We start from the raw sequence: 18,543 nt of genomic DNA on the forward strand, positions 1-18,543 counted from the left end.
CAGATGACCCTCATGAAGCTCATTGAGCACTCTATCCTTCAATTTGGGTGGAATTACTACTCTGGATCCACACATCAAGGTTCCTCTACACACTGACAGCTGTTCTCTTCTCGGCGAGAATGCTGGCAGCAGTGGTTCGCCATGTGCTGGCCATCCCTTCACCGTTAAATCATAGACCCAGGAGAGTGTCGGGTCATTTCGTGTTTCCTTTTCTCTGTTTGCATTCGTCACAGGGAGACATTCGACTATGGTCGAGTGGAATATCTCCACTGGATCCACTGCAAGTTCTTCTTCCACCGTCGGCAAAGGTAGGCGCGACAATCCATCAGCACTCCCATGCTGTTTAGTTCCTTTGTACTCGATGTCATATTGGTGTGCCCCTAGGAAAAAGGACCACCTCTGTAGCCGTTGTGCTGTCATTATCGGTACGCCCTTCTGAGGGTTGAAAATAGAGACAAGAGGTTGATGATCAGTAAGTAGAGTAAATTTCTGACCGTGCAGGTAGTGATTGAACTTCTTCACCCCCCACACCAGGCTGAGGGCCTCTCTGTCAATCTGGGCGTAGTTACGCTCGGCTGAAGTTGACGAGCGTGACGCAAAAGCTATCGGCCTCTCTGAACCATCAAGGAATTTGTGACAGTACCGCCCCAATGCCGTAGGGGGACGCATCACACGCCAGTCTTATCGGTAGTGATGGGTTGTAGTGAGCCAATACTTCTCTTGAAGTGATTAGGTCCTTACTCTTCTGAAAGGCCCGCTTACATTCATCGCTCCATTTCCATGCTACTCCCGTTTGTAGTAGGGCGTTCAGTGTGTGCAGAATTGTGGACAAATTCGGCAAAAACTTATGGTAGTAATTCACCAATCCGAGGTATGACCTCAGTTGCGACACATTTTCAGGCGCTGGAGCCTTAACTACCGCTTCAATTTTGTCAGGGGACTTATGTAACCCCTCTTCATCAATCACGTGGCCACAATACGATATCTGTTTCTTAAAAAACTCGCACTTGGGGCGATTGGCCCGTAGCCCATGTTCACGTAGTTTAGTGAGCACCTGCTCTAGGTTGGCAAGGTGTTCACTGTCATCTTCACCTGTCACTAGGATGTTGTCCAAGTAACACTGAGTCCCCGGAATTCCTTGCAGGACTTGTTCCATCGCTCTTTGCCATATCGCCGGAGCTGATGCTACTCCGAATACCAGTCGATTATACTGGTAAAGACCTTTGTGAGTGTTTATCGTGAGATACTTCCTAGAGGATTCTTCAACCTCCATCTGCAAATATGCTTGTGCTAGGTCAATTTTTGTAAAACGCTTCCCTCCAGATAGTGAGGCGAAGATATCTTCTATCCTCGGAAGAGGATACTGTACTGTGTGAAGGACTGGGTTCACAGTCACCTTGAAGTCCCCACAGATGCGAACCTTCCTTGGCTCCTCAGACTTATTGTTTAACGTTTTCTTCATGACGGGAACGATGGGTGTCGCCCACTCGCTCCAGTCTACCTTCGATAACACACCTGCATTCTCCAGATTCTCCAGCTCTGCCTCGGCGGCTGGGCGAATTGCATATGGTACCGGTCTTGCTTTGAAAAACTTGGGAATTGCATTCTCTTCTATTTTTATCGAGGCGGTTACGCCTTTAAGAGTTCCCAGTTCTTGTGGAAATACCTCTTTGGCGTTAGCTAAGATTGTTGACAATCATCCAGGAGTGACGTCGTCATCCTTTTTACCAGCCACCGTCAGTGCCTGAATGGAGTGCCAGTCTAAACTTATCTTTCTGATCCATTCACGTCCCAATAACGGTGGTCCACCATCTTGCAGTATGTACAGATACAATTTCTGTCTTTCCTTGCCGTTGTATTCGACAGGCACCCTTATATTTCCTCTGGGGTATACTTTTTGCCCCGTATACGTCTTCACGACAATGGATGTCTCTTTCAAGGGTATGTGTGAGAATAGCCGCTCGTAGTCTCGTCGATTCATGATGGTCAGGGCTGATCCTGTATCCAATTCCATTTTGACTTGGGACCCTGCTATCGTGAGGGTGACCCAAATGGTTCGGTGATCCTCTTTTGTGATTACGTTGTGAAGTTTGAGACAGCTTAGTCTCGTTCCCGGATTCACTATCGCTCATCTGGTCTTCGGAACTGCTGTCCGTCATCTTTTGTACTTTCCTGTACGGTTCCTTAGTAGCCTTTTTGTTGTCGTTGGTCTTCTTCCCAGACCTGCAAACTCATGCAATGTGTCCCATCTTTCCGCATTGCCTGCATATTTTGTCCTTGGACCAGCAGTCCTTCTGGTCATGGTTTGTTCTGCCGCAGCAATAACATTTTGCAAATTCCCGTGTCATTTCGTGGGTGCCGTATTCCTGTGGCTTTTGCTGTATTTCCGCAGCTCCCCTTGCTGCTGCTTCGTATGATACTGCCACGCTGAAAGCCTTATCTAGCGTCAGCTCTTTCTCTGAGAGTAACCTCTTCTGGGTTCCTTCACTCAGGAGTCCACAGACAAATTTGTCCTGTAAGGTATCTGCCAGTCCTGCTCTGAACTGGCAGTGCTTTGATAGCTTGCGTAGTTCTGTAAGGTAATCAGCATTGCTCTCATCTTTATGCTGATTTCTTCTGTGGAATTTAAATCTTTCTGCTATCAGCAGCGGTGTAGGATTTAGGTGTTCCTGTAGGATAGCAAAAATTCGTTAAAACTCTTCGCCTTCGGTTTGGCTGGAGTAATCAGGTCCCGCAATAGGCCGTACATTCTTGCGCCCATTAAGTTTAGCAGTACCGATGCCTTTTTCTCATCGGCTACTTCGTTTGCCTCGCAATATACCTCGACTCTTTCCACATGCGTGGTCCAGTCTTCTATTGCATTATCGAAGGCAGTGATATTGCCAGTCTTCGGCATCTTGGAAATCTAAGATGGCGCCTCCCACGCTTTGCCGCCTTCCCCGCTGGATTAAGATGGCGCCTCCCGTGCTTTCTGTCTTCTCTGCTGTTGCTGGCGTTTTATGCCTTGAGGGTGACGCCCTATGGTCTTCGCGCACTTTCCCCCCCCGCGCTGCTGCTAACCCCGCTCTCTGCGGTTCCCGTGGCAAACTGCAGCCCCTCGCGGCTTTCTGCGCGTTTAATTTTTATTATTTCCCCGTCGTCGGAACAACCCTGCGGACTCTTGCCTCCCTCTTCTCGGGTCTGTGCGCTGCCCGGCTTCGTAGCACCGGCTGCGCCCTGTGTGCTCCACCCTCTCTCCTCTTCCCGACAACGCTGCTCGGCCCCGTTGCAAAGCCACCTGCTCGAGCTCTAGACCGCCGCAGCCCAGGAAGGACCAGTGTACTACCTGCCACCAGCCCGATTAGCTGAAGCACCATCGACAGGATAACCAAGCCCCGCTCTCGACAGCCTCTCCTGCAATTCTTCAACTCAGCTGACTCAGAGGCGGATGCCCACGGTCGACGCCCGTTTCTTCTGTTTCTTTCTTCGTTCTGGCCTCGACCTCTGATAACTTCGCTTCAGGGATGGATCCCCATGAGGTGGTGCAGACTGTAGGTAAGTTTGTATCTGCTCATCGCCAGTATTATGTCCGTGTATAATTGAGACACGGACTGCAGGAGTTGGTTATAACAGGCCTTTACTGAATGGAGGCAACCTGGAACTACTATGCAAATGTTACTACACAGGCTTATATACAGGGGTGGTCACTACTGGTACTGCAGTATACAGGGGCTGCAGAATATAGTTCCTTCTGCAAAGTACATACACTACACCAGGGATGTAACAATCGGATCCCCTTGTAATCAGAAGTAGATATTGTGTCTGTCACACATACCCTCACCTGCTTTTATCCAGTCTTTTTGAAGGTGGACCCAAACAACTGGTGAAGTGAGGTGAGATACAAATTGTTAAGCTCCTTTTAAAATAATGAGCGGATAAAGGGTTTCCAAATGATAATGATAGCTGAAGTGCAGCTTTTTCCAAATGATAATGATAGTTGAAGTGCAGTTTGTTGTGCTGAAATTCTGTGTTCCAGGCATGCCATATGATTGCACTTGAAGCAGCTAAATGCAAGGTACACTTGTCTTGGAAAACTTCAATGTGGAAAACATTCCTTCTCTGTGTGACGACTTCCGCACATTTGAAACGGTGTTCACCAGCGCTACCACCTCCTCCCATGAAGACCAGACATCAGACAATTGAGAAGGGGTGACCCTTTGTCGCAATAAAGGCAACCCTCTTTTGCTACACCTCCTTTGACATGATGTCCACCATTATTTTTCTGTAAAGGAGCTACTTGTGCTTCTTCCATTCGCCCTTTGGAGCTGGTGGTCTCGTATGCCTGCTGCCCTTGGCCTTCTAGATGTTAGTGGTCGCAGGTTTGAGAAATGCTGTCAAAGAAGCCTTGGCGAGTTGCACAGTGCATTTTGTAGATGGTATACACTGCAGCCATGTTGAGCCGGTGTTGGAGGGAGAATTAAACTGAATAGCATTGCAGTGTAATGAAAAATGGAGTGCACTGCCTTCCCTGATTATTATTTTTTTCGGTGGTGTGGGCTTGGTTGGATCTCAGATGTTCATCATTATAACAGCTTTGGTACTGCTTGAAATACTGAAGAAACACTTTTCCTTTTAAAGATTAGGACCAAAAATGATGATGCTATTCAGTTCTTTATTCCAAAGGTGTGAAAATTAATGTTGGTTTCATGTAAAATTTAATGTATTTATGAAAGAGTGCCTGTAATGCAAAGTTTCCTTTACAGTTTCCAGCACACAATTCTTTTAGCGACTATTCAAGTCATATCTTTATGTCCAGCGTACGATCCACTTATATCAAATCCTGCTAAAATAGTGCCAATTTTGATCAAAGTTTAGGGCAATTTGGCGCTATTAACTATTGTCTCTTGGAATCCCAAATTCATTGCATTAATCCCTTTCAAGTAGCATCAGGTTAATTTAAAATAGTATGATCAAATCTTTTTTCATTGTAAATGTGAAGTGATGGTGTAGATCACGTCAAAGCACATCCTCTTCTTGCTTGCACATGACATCACTCTGGCAAATGATGCATGATTCTTCTCCTGTCGCAAATACTTTCATGAACACTGGAAAAAGGTAGAGACTTTCATCTTGGTTGTCAGCTGAATTTGAAGTCAGTATCTCTGTTGCATTGCTATTTTTGTGTTTTAATGCACATTTAAAAATAGATGGAAGGTGATGGCACATATGGAGATTTCACTCGATCAAGTTACATGAATACAGTTTCACTTCAGAGATTTTTTTTTACTTATTCATTCACGGGATGTGAATGTCACTGGCAAGGCCACCATTGCCCGTCCCTAGTTGCCCTTGAGGAGGTGGTGGTGAGGAGCCGCCTTGAACCGCTGCAGTCTGTGTGGCGAAGGTACTCCCACAGTGCTGTTAGGGAGGGAGTTCCAGGATTTTGACCCAGTGACGATGACGGAACGGCGATATACTTCTAAGTTAGGATGGTGTGTGACTTGGAGGAGAACTTGGAGGTGGTGGTGTGCCCATGAGCCTGCTGTCCTTGTCCTTCTAGGGTTTAGGAGGTGCTATCGAAGAAGCCTTGGTGAGTTACTGCAGTGCATCTTGTCGATGGTACACACTGCAGCCACGGTACGCCGGTGATGGAGGGAGTGAATGTTTAAGGTGGTGGATGGGGTGCCAATCAAGTGGGCTGCTTTGTCCTGGATGGTGTTGAGCTTCTTGACAGAGAGTATGTATAATGGTTAGGTACTCCAATTGGCAGGATGTGACTTGTGGTGTCCCGCAGGGATCTGTGTTGGGGCCTCAACTATTCACAGTATTTATCAACGACTTGGATGATGGCATAGAAAGTCATATATCCAAATTTCCCGATGACACAAAGATGAAGTGTCGATGAAAGCATAAAATTACAATGATAACTAGTGGAGTACCACAGGGATCAGTGCTGGGGCCTCAACTATTTACAATCTACATTAATGACTTGGATGAAGGGATCGAGTGTAATGTAGCCAAGTTTGTGGATGATACAAAGATGGGTGGGAAAGCAAGTTGTGCAGAGGATTCAAAGAATCTGCAAAGGGATATAGACAGACTAAGTGAGTGGGCAAATATTTGGCAGATGGACTATAATGTGGGCAAGTATGAGGTAGGAAAAATAAAAAAAGCAAATTATTATTTAGATGGAGAGCGACTCCAAAATGCTACAGTTCAGAGGGACCTGGGGGTCCTTGTGCATGAAACACAAAAAGTTAGCATGCAGGTACAGCAAGTAATCAAAAAGGCAAATGGAATGTTGGCCTTTATTGCAAGGTGGTTGGAGTATAAAAGCAGGGAAGTCCTGTTACAATTGTATTGGTGAGACCACACCTCAAGTACTGCGTACAGTTTTGGTCTCCTTATTTAAGGAAGGATATACTTGCATTGGAGGCAGTTCAGAGAGGATTCACTCGGTTGATTCCTGAGATGAGGGGGTTGACTTATGAGGAAAGGTTGGGCCTATACTCATTGGAATTTAGAAGAATGAGAGGTGATCTTATTGAAACATATAAGATACAGAGGGGGCTCGACAAGGTAGATGCAGAGAGGATGTTTCCCCTCATGGGGAAATCTAGAACTCGGGCATCGTTTCAGAATAAAGGGTCGCCCTTTTAGAACTGAGATGAGGAGGAATTTCTTCTGAGGGTCGTCAATCTGGAATTCTTTGCCCCAGAGAGCTGTGGCGGCTGGGTCATTAAATACATTTAAGGTGGGGATAGACAGATTTTTGTAAGATAAGGGAGTGAAGGGTTATGGGGAGCAGGCAGGGAAGTGGCTTTGAGCCCAAGATCAGCCATAATCTTATTGAATGACGGAGCAGGCCCGAGGGGCCAAGTGGCCTATTCCTGCTCCTATTTCTTAGGTTCTTACAAAGGGATATTGATCGATTAAGTGAATGGGCAAAACTGTGGCAAATGTGAGGGTATTCACTTTGGACCTAAAAAGGATAGAACAGTGTACTTGCTAAATGATAAGCTAAAAACAGTGGAGGTCCAAAGAGACTTGGGGGGTCCAGGTACATAGATCATTAAAATGTCATGAACAGTTACAGAAAATAATCAAAAAGGCTAATGGAATGCTGGCCTTTATATCTAGAGGACTAGAATACAATGGAGTTATGCTGCAGCTATACAAAACCCTGGTTAGACCACACCTGGAGCACTGTGAGCAGTTCTGGACATCGCACCTTTGGAAGGATATATTGGCCCTGGAGGGAGTGCAGCGTAGGTTTACCGGAATGATACCCGGACTTCAAGGGTTTAGTTACGAGGGGGGAGATTACACAAATTAGGGTTGTATTCCCTAGAATTTAGAAAGGTAAGGGGTGATCTGATCAAAATTTCAAGATATTAAGGGAAACAGATAGGGTTGATGGAGAGAAACTATTTCTGCTGGTTGGGGAATTCTATGACTAGGGGGCATTGCCTAAAAATTAGAGCCAGACCTTTCAGAAGTGAAATTAGGAAACACTTCTACACACAGGGTGGTAGAAATTTGGAACTTTTCCGCAAATGGCAGTTGATGCTGGATCATTTGTTAATTTTAAATCGGAGATTGATAGCTTTTTGTTAACCAATGGTATTAAGGGATATGGGCCAAAGGTGGGTATATGGAGTTAGGTCGCAGATCAACCATGATCTCATTGAATGGCGGAGCAGGCTCGAGGGGCTGAATGACCTCCTCCTGTTCCTATGTTTGACCTGATGCCATGATACTTCGTGGGGTCTGGAGTCAATGTTGAGGACTCCCAGGGCCACTCCTTCCTGACTGTGCCGTCACTTTTGGTGGGACAGGGCATACCCAGGGGTGGTGATGGAGTCTGGGATGTTGGCTGAAAGGTATGATTGTGAGTATGACCATGTCGGGCTGTGTCAACTTGACCATTCTGTGGGACAGCTCTTCCAATTTTGGCACAGGTCCCCCAGATTGGGTGTGCCTTTGTTGTGTCTGAATCCGTTGCTAAGTCGATGCCAAGTGGTATATCTGGATTTATTTTTATTATGGTTTCTTGTACCAGTTTTGATACAACTGAGTGGCTTGCTGGGCTATAGGACAGGTCGGCTGTGGGTTTGCCTGGGTAAGGGTGCCATGCTTCCTTCCTGAAGGACACGAATGCACCAGTTGGGTTTTTATGACAACCCGGTAGTTTAACCATTACTGATGCTAGCTTTTTATTCCAGATTTATTTAATCAACTGAGTTTAAATTTCCCAACTGTGGTGGGATTTAAACTCACATCTCCGTATTATTAGTCCAGGCCTCTGGATTACTGGTCCAGTAAAATAACCATTATGCTACCATACCCAACGGCGTGGGTGTCTGTGCTTTTTCTTCTCCACTCATTTAGATTTTGTAAAGTCTCTAAATCAACATTCTATTGTAGAAGTGAATGAGCAATGCTAACATTTCCAGTTGCAATTTCTGTTGTACTCTTGGCTGGAGGCTTTATGCTATGGAACGTATAAGGCAAACACTAAAGACATATAATGACACGCGCCGATGTGTTTCTGATCTGGCTTTATTGCAATTTATTCAAGCTTGTTCCCACATTTTTGTTGTGTGTGTATATATCCATTGTGAAATGCAGTGCCAAGTATTTCTGGTGTCAGAACAACAGTTTTTATTGACTATCTTCTATTAGTCTTGATCGGCATTTTCACAGCAGTTGATTATCCATTTCTTCCAACAGTAGGCCAAGGCAGCGTCAATCAAATGTTTGGTGCATGAACTTAAACAGTAGCCTCCACTTCTTTAGATATAGAAGATAAATGAGGACTAACATTACTGAACAAACATACATTTCTCCAGATTAAAGATTTTATTACTAGGAAACGTATTATTTTATTCATTTATGGGATGTAGGCGTTGCCTATCCCTATTTGCCCTCGAGAAGGTGGTGGTGAGCTACCTTCTTGAACCGCTGCAGTTCATGTGGTGAAGGTACTCCCACAGTGTTGTTGGGGAGGGAGTTCCAAGATTTTGACCCAGCAATGATGAAGGATCGACAATATATTTCCAAGTCAGGATGGTGTGTGACTTGGAGGGGAACTTGGAGGTGGTGGTGTTCCCATGCGCCTGCTGCCTTTGTCCTTCTAGATGGTTGAGGTTGCGGGTTTGGGAGGTGCTGCCGAAGAAGCCTTGGCGAGTTGCTGCAGTGCATCATGTAGATGGTACACACTGCAGCCACGGTACGCCAGTGGTGGAGGGAGTGAATATTTACGATGGTGAATGGGGTACCAATCAAGCGGGCTGCTTTGTCCTGGATGGTGTCGAGCTTCTTGAGTGTTGTTGGAGCTGCATTCATTTAGGCAAGTGGAGAGTATTCCATCACACTCCTTACTGGTGCCTTATAGATGGTGGAAAGGCTTTGGGGGTATTGACATCATTACAGTGACCACAGAATTATTAAATTTAGGTTGGTCAGCCAAACCAAAGCTGCTAAAAATGTAATGGTCGTACCAGATTTTAAGAGGGCTAGATTTGCATAGATGACGAATGACATGAACCAGATTGATTGATTGGGAAGTCCTAGGTCAGGCCACTGGCAACATAGAAGGAAAATGGTATGTCTTAACCATTCTTATGCAAAAAATACATGCATGTCCCTAGAGTTAAAATAAGGGCACATGGTAAATCAAAGCAAAATTGGCTAATGGGTTCTGTTCAAAGACAAATCAGACTTGAGCAGAAATATTTTACAGGTTAAAGAAAATAGTTCTCAGGCGAACATCTCCTCTGACAGCAAAGAAAACTACTAACTGAGCAGCCAAACAGACATTGGAGATTAAGATAGTGGATAGCTATGGTAGCAATAGCTGGATCTTTTTTCAGGAGGCAGAGTGAAGAACGTAAGAAACAGGAGCGGGAGTAGGCCATTCGGTCCTTAGAGCCTGCTCCGCCATTTAATAAGATCATGGCCGATCTTCTACCTCAGTTCCACCTTCCTGCACTATCCCCGTATCCCTTGATTCCCTTCTTGTCCAAAAATCTATTGATCGCTGTCTGGAATATATTCAGTGACTGAGCATCCACAGCCCTCTGGGGGAGAGAATTCCAAAGATTCACAACCCTCAGAGTGAAGAAATTTCTCATCTCAGTCCTAAATGGCCGACCCCTTATCCTAAGAAACATGGAAATTTAGTTAAGTTGATAGGTAATAAAAGGTTGAATTGACATAACTGTAAAGTGAATAAAGTAAAACCACATTGAAAGAAGATCACTATCCTATTTCCAGTTATCTACTGCTTTAGGCTAATTAGAGGAGGCCTACAGTGATTAAATTCTGGAATTAGCTTTTAAATATCTTTTAAGGGAAAACTGGAATCAAATGATAGAAGAACATGAAATAGGAAGCTGTAGAAAAAAGTAGCTTTAATAGTTGCAAGTTAATGTGATATTTTCTTAATGGAGGTCATCTGATAGTTAACGTGAAGCATTAATGCTTTATCTTTGTAAGTATCTTGGATATAGTTTTCACCTTGAGGCATTACCTTTTTTGCTGTATCTCTGGGTCAGTGATTTGGAATATTAATGCAAAGTTTAGATTTCTAAATCAAGTGGTTGTATTTTAATGTCAGACATTCTTTCAAGTAGATTCTAATTGTCTCAACTTTGCGCTCTCTCGTTTGCGTTTAGCATTTCTCAAATGCATCTCTTACAAAGATAACAAATGAGATTTGCATTTACTGGGAAAGTTCAAAATTAACATGATTTGTCATTATTGTAGCAGTCAGTTTTGTTTTATACATGGTTTACAGCTTTCATAGTATATTTTCTTCAGAAATAGTTAATTGAATATCTATTGTTGAAAATCTTGTGCATGCTTGAACTTCCTGTTGTAATAATTTTTGGTAAAGCTTTTATGTAATGCACTTAACATTGAAATTGCTTGTATGACAAACCTGTATTCCTCAATTCAACCAGGAGTAATGCTATCGGCAATTTACTCGTGAATTTTTGAGAAGAGGTGAGAAAAGATCATTCAGCTCCTTGTCATTTAGCTTCTCGATTGCAGCCAGCTTGAGACTATTTTAATTCTTTGACTTAATCACTTGTTACCAAATGGTACCCCTACATTGAAATAAAAATTTTAATTTATATATTTCCTGTTAGAATTTTTCAACCCAGTCGCCATTCAATATGCTAGATGTTGGATTTTTCCTCTTAAGTGTGAAGTAGTCATTCTTTGTAAGCTGGAAGTAGCTACTGTTAGAGATTCAGAGCCTGTTTTGAAAGATGTAAGGGAATTATTGCTTTGAATAAAAATCCTTTCAACTGATGGGCACTCTTTCTATATCTCAATAACTACATAGTGCGTAATGTGAAACACCATTTTTCAGTGATTGAATCTCAATTGTATCCGGACGTACTGTCTTCAACCATTCAGGATACTCCACATCGATTGGGCATGATCAGGTAACCTGTTTCTTTTAGTTTTCAACTAGTACAGGCAGGAATTTATGCAGATCTGTGAACAAATGCACCAAAATAGTGGATAGAGTGAATAAAATCAATTAATGCTTAAGCTCGCATGGGAAGAATAGTCACGGTACTACGGTACTGACGGACAGGGACAGTGACGGCCTTGAAGGAAAGGTATGGCGAGAAAAGTGGAAAGAAAGCTAGCAAAAAAAATCTTTTTTTTTTCTTCAAAATTCGACTCTGATAAAGCACAGTTGCTGTTAATTTAGTAGTAGCATCATAGAATGGTTATAAGCACAGAAGGAGAGCATTCGGCCTGTCGAGCCCATGCCAGCTCTCTGCAAGAGCATTTAAGCTAGTCCCGCACCCCTGCCCTTTCCCCATAGCCCCACTCTATTTTTCCTTCAGATACTGATCCAATTCCCTTTTAGAAAGCCACGTTTGAGTCTGCCTCCCCCACCCTTTCAGGCAGTGCATTCCAGATCCTAATCACTCGCTGGTAAAAGAGTTTTTCCTCATGTCGCCTTTGGTTCTTCTGCCAATCACCTTAAATCTGTCCTCTGGTTCTTGACCGTTCCACCAATGGGAACAGTTTCTCTCTCTCTACTCTGTCTAGACCCATTATGATTTTGAACACCTCTCTCAAATCTCTCCACCTCTTTTGTTCCAAGGAGAACAACCCCAGCTTCTGTAGTCTATCCACATAACTGAAGTCCCTCATCCCTGGAGTCATTCTCGTGAATCTTTTCAGCACCCTCTGTAAGGCCTTCACATGCTGCCTAAAGTGCAGTGCCCAGAATTGGACACAATACTCCAATTGAGGCCGAACCAGTCTTTTATAAAGGTTCATCATAACTTCCTCGCTTTTGTACTCTATGGGCTGGATTTTGCTATTGGGGCGGCCTGGGGGCGTGTCAGCCGCTTTTCGTGTTAGCCACCCGACTCCAATTTGATGTGGGAAAAATATGCTATTTTTCACCTAATTGGGCAATTGATTGCCAGCGTGTGGGAACTCCTGGCCCACTTAGTCTTTCCATCCTGAAAGTCGCCTCCGATGACGTCATCAGTGCTGGTGGATTTAAGGCCTGCAAGCAGCCTTGCTTCTTCTGCAGACTGCAAACCTTATGCCCTTTGCTGTGACAGATTCCTCCAGCCAATATGTCCAGTAGTAGGCCAAAGTCTGCACCAAGGTTCGATGACGCTGCTCTGCAAGCTCTGGTGGAGGAAGCAAGAGGAAATAAGGAGGTGCTCTTCCCTTCCTCGGGGAGGAAGAAGCCTCCCCAGCAGACGAAAGCTGTGTGGATGCAAGTGGCCCAGGAGGTCAACTCTTTGTCTATGTGCCGCAGAACCTGGCTGCAGTGCAGGAAGAGGTTTCATGACCTGCGCACTGGAAAAGTGAGTATGACTTTCCCATCACCCTCAATCTGATCCCCATTGCCTCTCCTCACCAGCACTCAGCTTTGACAACCTCTTCCTCCACATCCCACTTGACACTGACATCCTGCACCCTTACCCATTCCCTCTCTATGATCGCATTCACCTAACTATTCGACTATGCAGCCCTCACACTCCTTATCACTGTGATGCTATGAAAACAACTTCCAACATACAGGGAGGGCCCTTGGTCTTGCCACCTCACTCCATCTTTGTCTCCTTCTAACCATCAATGATATGGATTCTCTACACTCACTCCTTCATTCTCACTCAAACTCCACTTGCTTCCCTCATTGCAGGAAAAGAGAGCTCACAATAAGAGGGAAAGAGCGAGGACAGCAGGAGGGCCACCCTCAGTAGCCCAGCTCACCCCCTGGGAGGAGACGGCCCTGGAGATCGTGGGAGTGGAGGAGGATGCGGGAGTGGAGGAGGATGCGCAAGTGGGGGACGGACAGATGGGTGCATCAGAGCAAGCTGGTGACAGAATAGTTTATCATCTCTCTCATTGATATTGCATGAGTCACTGATAATAATTCTGATGCTCGAACAGATTGACTTTTGATCATCTGCAATATTCAATGTGCATGTAACCTTGGCCTCACATCTCTGACTCTTTCCTTTACTCTCCCACAGGACCATCGAAAGCCCCCATCCCCACTATCCAGGAGGAACAGCCTGAGCCTCCAGACTCCTCAGAGGAAGCTGCAACCTCTGAGGGCGCAGCGTCAGCAGAATTAAGCGCACCCAGCACCAGCCCAGACACACTCACCTCGGTGGGACCTTCGGAAAATAGAGTAGAGTTGTCACCTGGTGTATCACAGCTCACAAGTGAGCATCAGCAGATGGTGGAGACAGGGACAGCAGTGGAGAGTCCTCGTCGGAGAGCGCAGGACGCTCCCAGCTCGGCTCTGCTGCATGTTGACCCTGTGCCTCCAGGTCCATCCAGAAGGACAGCGGTGCTGGAACTCCAGGAACAGGTGCAGGAGTCTCTGGCAGGTTTTGTCTCCAGGGTCGCTGCGAGTGTGGAGCGAATGGAGGAGTCCATCGCTAACATGAGCAGAGCGTTTGTGGAGGCGTTGGCGCATGAACGCATCATCACGGAAAGGATGGCAACCTCCGTGGAAAGGATGGTTACTGTAGAGGAGAGGATGGCTACGGCCATGGAGGAGCTTAGTCGCCAGGGTCGTGAAAACATGGTCATTGTTCAGAATAGACTGACATCTCTTGAGCGATGATCAGCTATTGAGCATACAAACCAGACATTCATGCAAGTCCTCAGGAGTAGGACTTCCAGTATAGAAATGGGTCCTCATGGCCCCCCTGAAGTGCAGCAAGGTGCTGTCAATCCACTTGTTAGCACTGAAGTAGGGCTGACCCATGAGAGGGATGTTGGTGGTAGACAGCAAGGAAGTGGGGGCTCCTCTCCAAGCGCTCACACGACCATGCCACTGCAAAGCCCTCGGTCAGAGCCCCAGTAGAGTCCCCACCCAACTGAGATCGGCGTCTCAACCCCTGCACAGCCGCAGGAGCAGCAGACTGTTGCCGAGCCCTCACAGGTTCGCAACCCCAGAGGATGCCCACCAAAGGTGTCAAGACAGGAGCAGCAGAAAAGTGAGCAAGGGGCCTCCACATCTGCTGACGCCACAGGGGAAGCACCACGTAGGAGCACGCGTAAGAGGAACATAATGCACAAGTAGTCACTTGGGTGTAATGTGTTTATTTTTAAAATGCCATCACTTATTGTCATAAAAAATTCTGATGGCAAACTGTTGCAGTTGTGGCATGTGTCATTTCGCAAATGGGACTTCCACATTGAGAGCTTAGGGCAACTTGCAATTGTCAGTACGGTGGTCAGAGTGATAGAAATCCGCAGGTTCTTGGCCATTGTCGATGGTCTGATTAAAAATGTGTGAGGCAAAAGTGTTTGATTGTGCAGGCTAAGCAAATCTGGCCAAGATGAGTGCATCCCTTGCATCCCGGGCAGCAATGTGGTCGCACGCTGGCACCTTCTGGCCTGTGCAGCTTCAGGTGGGTGAGCAGCATTTTGGAGCTCCTGCTGTTGCTCCTGCAGTTGGTGCTGCTGTTCAGGGTTCTGCTGCTGCCTCAACTGAGGTATATACCAGAAAAATGGGAACCATTTATTTCCTTTCCTCCTGGACATCAGATCCTGAAAACATGGTCATTGTTCACAATAGATTGACATCTCTTGAGGGGCAGTGGTCAGCTATTGAGCATACAAACCAGATATTCATGCAAATCCTCAGGAGTAGGACTTCCAGTACAGAAACGGGTCCTCGTGGTCCCCCTGAAGTGCAGCAAGGTGCTGTCAAGCCACTTGCTAGCTCTGAAGTGAGGCTGACCCATGAGAGGGATGTTGATGGCAAACAGCAAGGAAGTGGGGCTGACCATGTTTTCAGAATCTGATGTCCAGGAGGAAAGGAAATAAATGGTTCCCATTCTTCTGGTATATACTTCAGTTGAGGAAGCACTCATTCAAGGTGGGGAGAGGGGTTTCCCAGGAGGTCACACTGGAGATGGGTGTCAGGCTTCAAACTTCCACAACAATGAGTAGGCCTGTTAAAATTTCCCACAGACCTGAGACAACAAAGTTCTGCCACCTGCAAATGAAGATTGGTGAAAACTCCTTTTTAATGGTGGAGCTGCAGCTGTTAGTAAGCAACCCATTTGTGCTGCCACCAGGTTTCATTGGGGTGTTTCAAAGGAGGCATGCAGCACGTGGGAAAACTGTTAAAATCAGAAAGGCGCCTCAAAATGGGATTATAGAGGCACTTAACTGGTTTTTAAGGGCCTATCCTGTCTCTTGGAGGCGGGATGGAGACGGGGTCAGAAAACTCGCATGTGGGAAAATTGCTCGGAGTTGGGGTTGGGCCCGCCCACCAGTTTTAGCGATTTTAACACCTCACATGCCTCCAATCCCGCCTCCTCGGGCCTGGCAAAATCGAGCCCTTAGCCTCTATTTATGAAGCCCAGTATCCTGTATGCTTTTTTTAACCGCTTTCTCAACCTGCCCTGCCACCTTCAACGATTTGTGCACAAATACCCCCAGGTCTCTCTCTCCATCCCCTTTTTAGGATTGTATCTTTTAGTATACATTGCGTCACCTTGTTCTTTCTACCAAAACGTATCACTTCGCACTTTTCTGTGTTAAATTTCATCTGCCACATGTCTGCCCATTTCATCAGCCTGTCTATGTCCTCTTAAAGTCTATCACTATCCTCCACACTGTTCACTATATTTCCAAGTTTTATGTCATCTGCACATTTTGAAATTGTGCCCTGTACATCCAGGTCCAAGTCATTAATATATATCAAGAAAACCAGTGGGCCCAGTACCGACTCCTGGGGAACACCACTTTGTACCTTCCTCCAGTCCGAAAAACAACCGTTCACCACTACTCTCTCTTTCCTGTCACTTAGCCAATTTTGTATCCATGCTGCCACTGTTCCTTTTATTCCATGGGCTTCAACTTTGCTGGCGAGCCTATTACTGTATGTGGCACTTTTATCAAACATCTTTTTGAAGTCCATGTACACCACGTCAACCGCATTGCCCTCATCAATCCTCTCTGTTACTTCATCAAAAAAGCGATAATGTTAGTTAAACACGATTTGCCTTTAACAAACCCATGCTGGTTTTCCTTAATTAACCCATACTTTCCAAGTGACTGTTCATTTTGTCCCTGACTATTGTTTCGAAAAGCTTCCCCACTACCAAGGTTAAACTGACTGGCCTGTAGTTGCTGGGTTTATCCTTGCACACTTTTTTGAACAAGGGTGTAACATTTGCAGTTTTTCAGTCCTCTGGCATCACTCCTGTATCTAAGGAGGATTGAAAAATTATTGCCAGTACCTCTGCAATTTCCACCTTTACTTTCCTTAGCATCCTTGGATACATCCCATCTAGTCCTGGTGACTTACTTTAAGTACAGCCAATCTTTCTAGTACCTTCTCTTTATCAATTTTTATCCCATCCAGTATCTCAGCTACCTCCTCTTTCACTATGACTTAGGTAGCATCTTCTTCCTTGGTGATGATAGATGCCAAGTACTCATTTAGTGCCTCCACGCATAGGTCTCTTTTTTGTTCCCTAATCGGCCTTACCCCACCTCTTACTACCCATTTACTATTTATATGCCTATAGAAGACTTTTGAATTCCCTTTTATGTTAGCTGCTAATCTATTCTCATGCTCTCTTTGCCCCTCATTTCTTTTTCACTTCCCCTCTGAACTTTTTATATTCAGCCTGATTCTCACTTGTATTCTCAACCTGACATCTATCATATGCACTCTATTTCTGCTTCAGTTTACACTCTATCTCTTTTGTCACCCAGGGAGCTTCGACTTTGGTTGCCCTACGTTTCCCTCTTGTGGGAATGAACCTCGACTATACCTGAACTATCTTCTCTTTAAAGGCAGCCCATTGTTCGATTACAGTTTTGCCTGGCAATCTTTGATTCCAAATTTACCCGTTTCAATTCTGTTCTCAACCCACTGAAATTGGCCTTCCTCCAATTAAGTATTTTTACTCTAGATTGCTCCCTGTCCTTTTCCATAACTAATCTAAACCTTATGTAACTATGTTCACTGTTCCCTAAAAGTTTCCCTACTGACACTTGTTCCACTTGACCCACCTCATGCCCTAGAACCAGCTCCAGCAATGTCTTCTTCCTCATTGGCCAGAAACGTACTGATCAAGAAAGTTCTCCTGAACACACTTCAGAAGTTATTCCTCCTCTCTGTCCTTTACACTACTACTATCCTAGTCTATATTTGGATAATTGAAGTCCCCCATTATCACTACTGTAATTTCCCCACAAATGTGCTCCTCTATATCCTTCCCACTAGTTGGTGGCCCATAGAATACACCTAGTAGTGTAATGGCAAATCTATTGTTTCTTAACTCTAACCAAATAGATTATGTCCGTGACCGCTGCAGGACATCCTCGCTCTCCAGCACTGTAACATTCTCTTTAACCAATACTGCCAGCCCAACTCCTTTTTTTTCTTTCCCTATCTTCCCTGAACACATTATATCGAGGAATATTTAGTACCCAATCCTGCCCTTTCTTGAGCCAGGTCTCCAGCGTGATCCCATCACCAAACGCATCTTCCCCTCACCTCCCCTTTTAGCATTCCATAGGGACCACTCCCTCCGCGACACCCTAGTCCACTCCTCAACCACCCCCAGCACCCCTTCCCCTGGCACCTTCCCATGCAAGTGCAGGAGATGCAACACATGCCCTTATACCTCCCCCCCTTCCCACTGTCCAGGGCCCCAAACAGCCCTTCCAGATGAAACAGCGATTTACTTGTACTTCTTGCAATTTAGTATACTGTATTTGCTGCTCACAATGTGGTCTCCTCTACATTGGGGAGACCAAACGCAGATTGGGTGACCGCTTTGTGGAACACCTCCATTCAGTCCGTAAGGGGGACCCCGAGCTTCCGGTTGCTTTAATTCTTCGCACCACTCCCACTCAGACCTCACTGTCCTCGGTCTCTTGCATTGTTCCACGGAAGCTCAGCGTAAGCTTGAGGAACAGCACCTCCTCTTTTGATTAGGCACTTTACAGACCTCTGGACTCAACATAGAGTTCAACAATTTCAGATCATAACCTCGGCCCCTATCATATATATTTTTTATC

At 45.4% G+C, this 18,543-nt stretch overlaps 1 long non-coding RNA gene across 1 annotated transcript in view; it reads left to right on the top strand.

Annotated features, from left to right (window-relative positions):
- Nucleotides 1–18,543, top strand: part of LOC147107507 (uncharacterized) — a 406,521-nt gene that overhangs the window by 284,319 nt on the left and 103,659 nt on the right. The gene's annotated exons all lie outside the window — the stretch shown is intronic.

The sequence above is a fragment of the Somniosus microcephalus genome, chromosome 14 (assembly GCF_052327205.1).
Source record: "Somniosus microcephalus isolate GS21.2 chromosome 14, FLI_Smic_1.0, whole genome shotgun sequence".
Classification (NCBI taxonomy): Eukaryota; Metazoa; Chordata; class Chondrichthyes; order Squaliformes; family Somniosidae; genus Somniosus; species Somniosus microcephalus.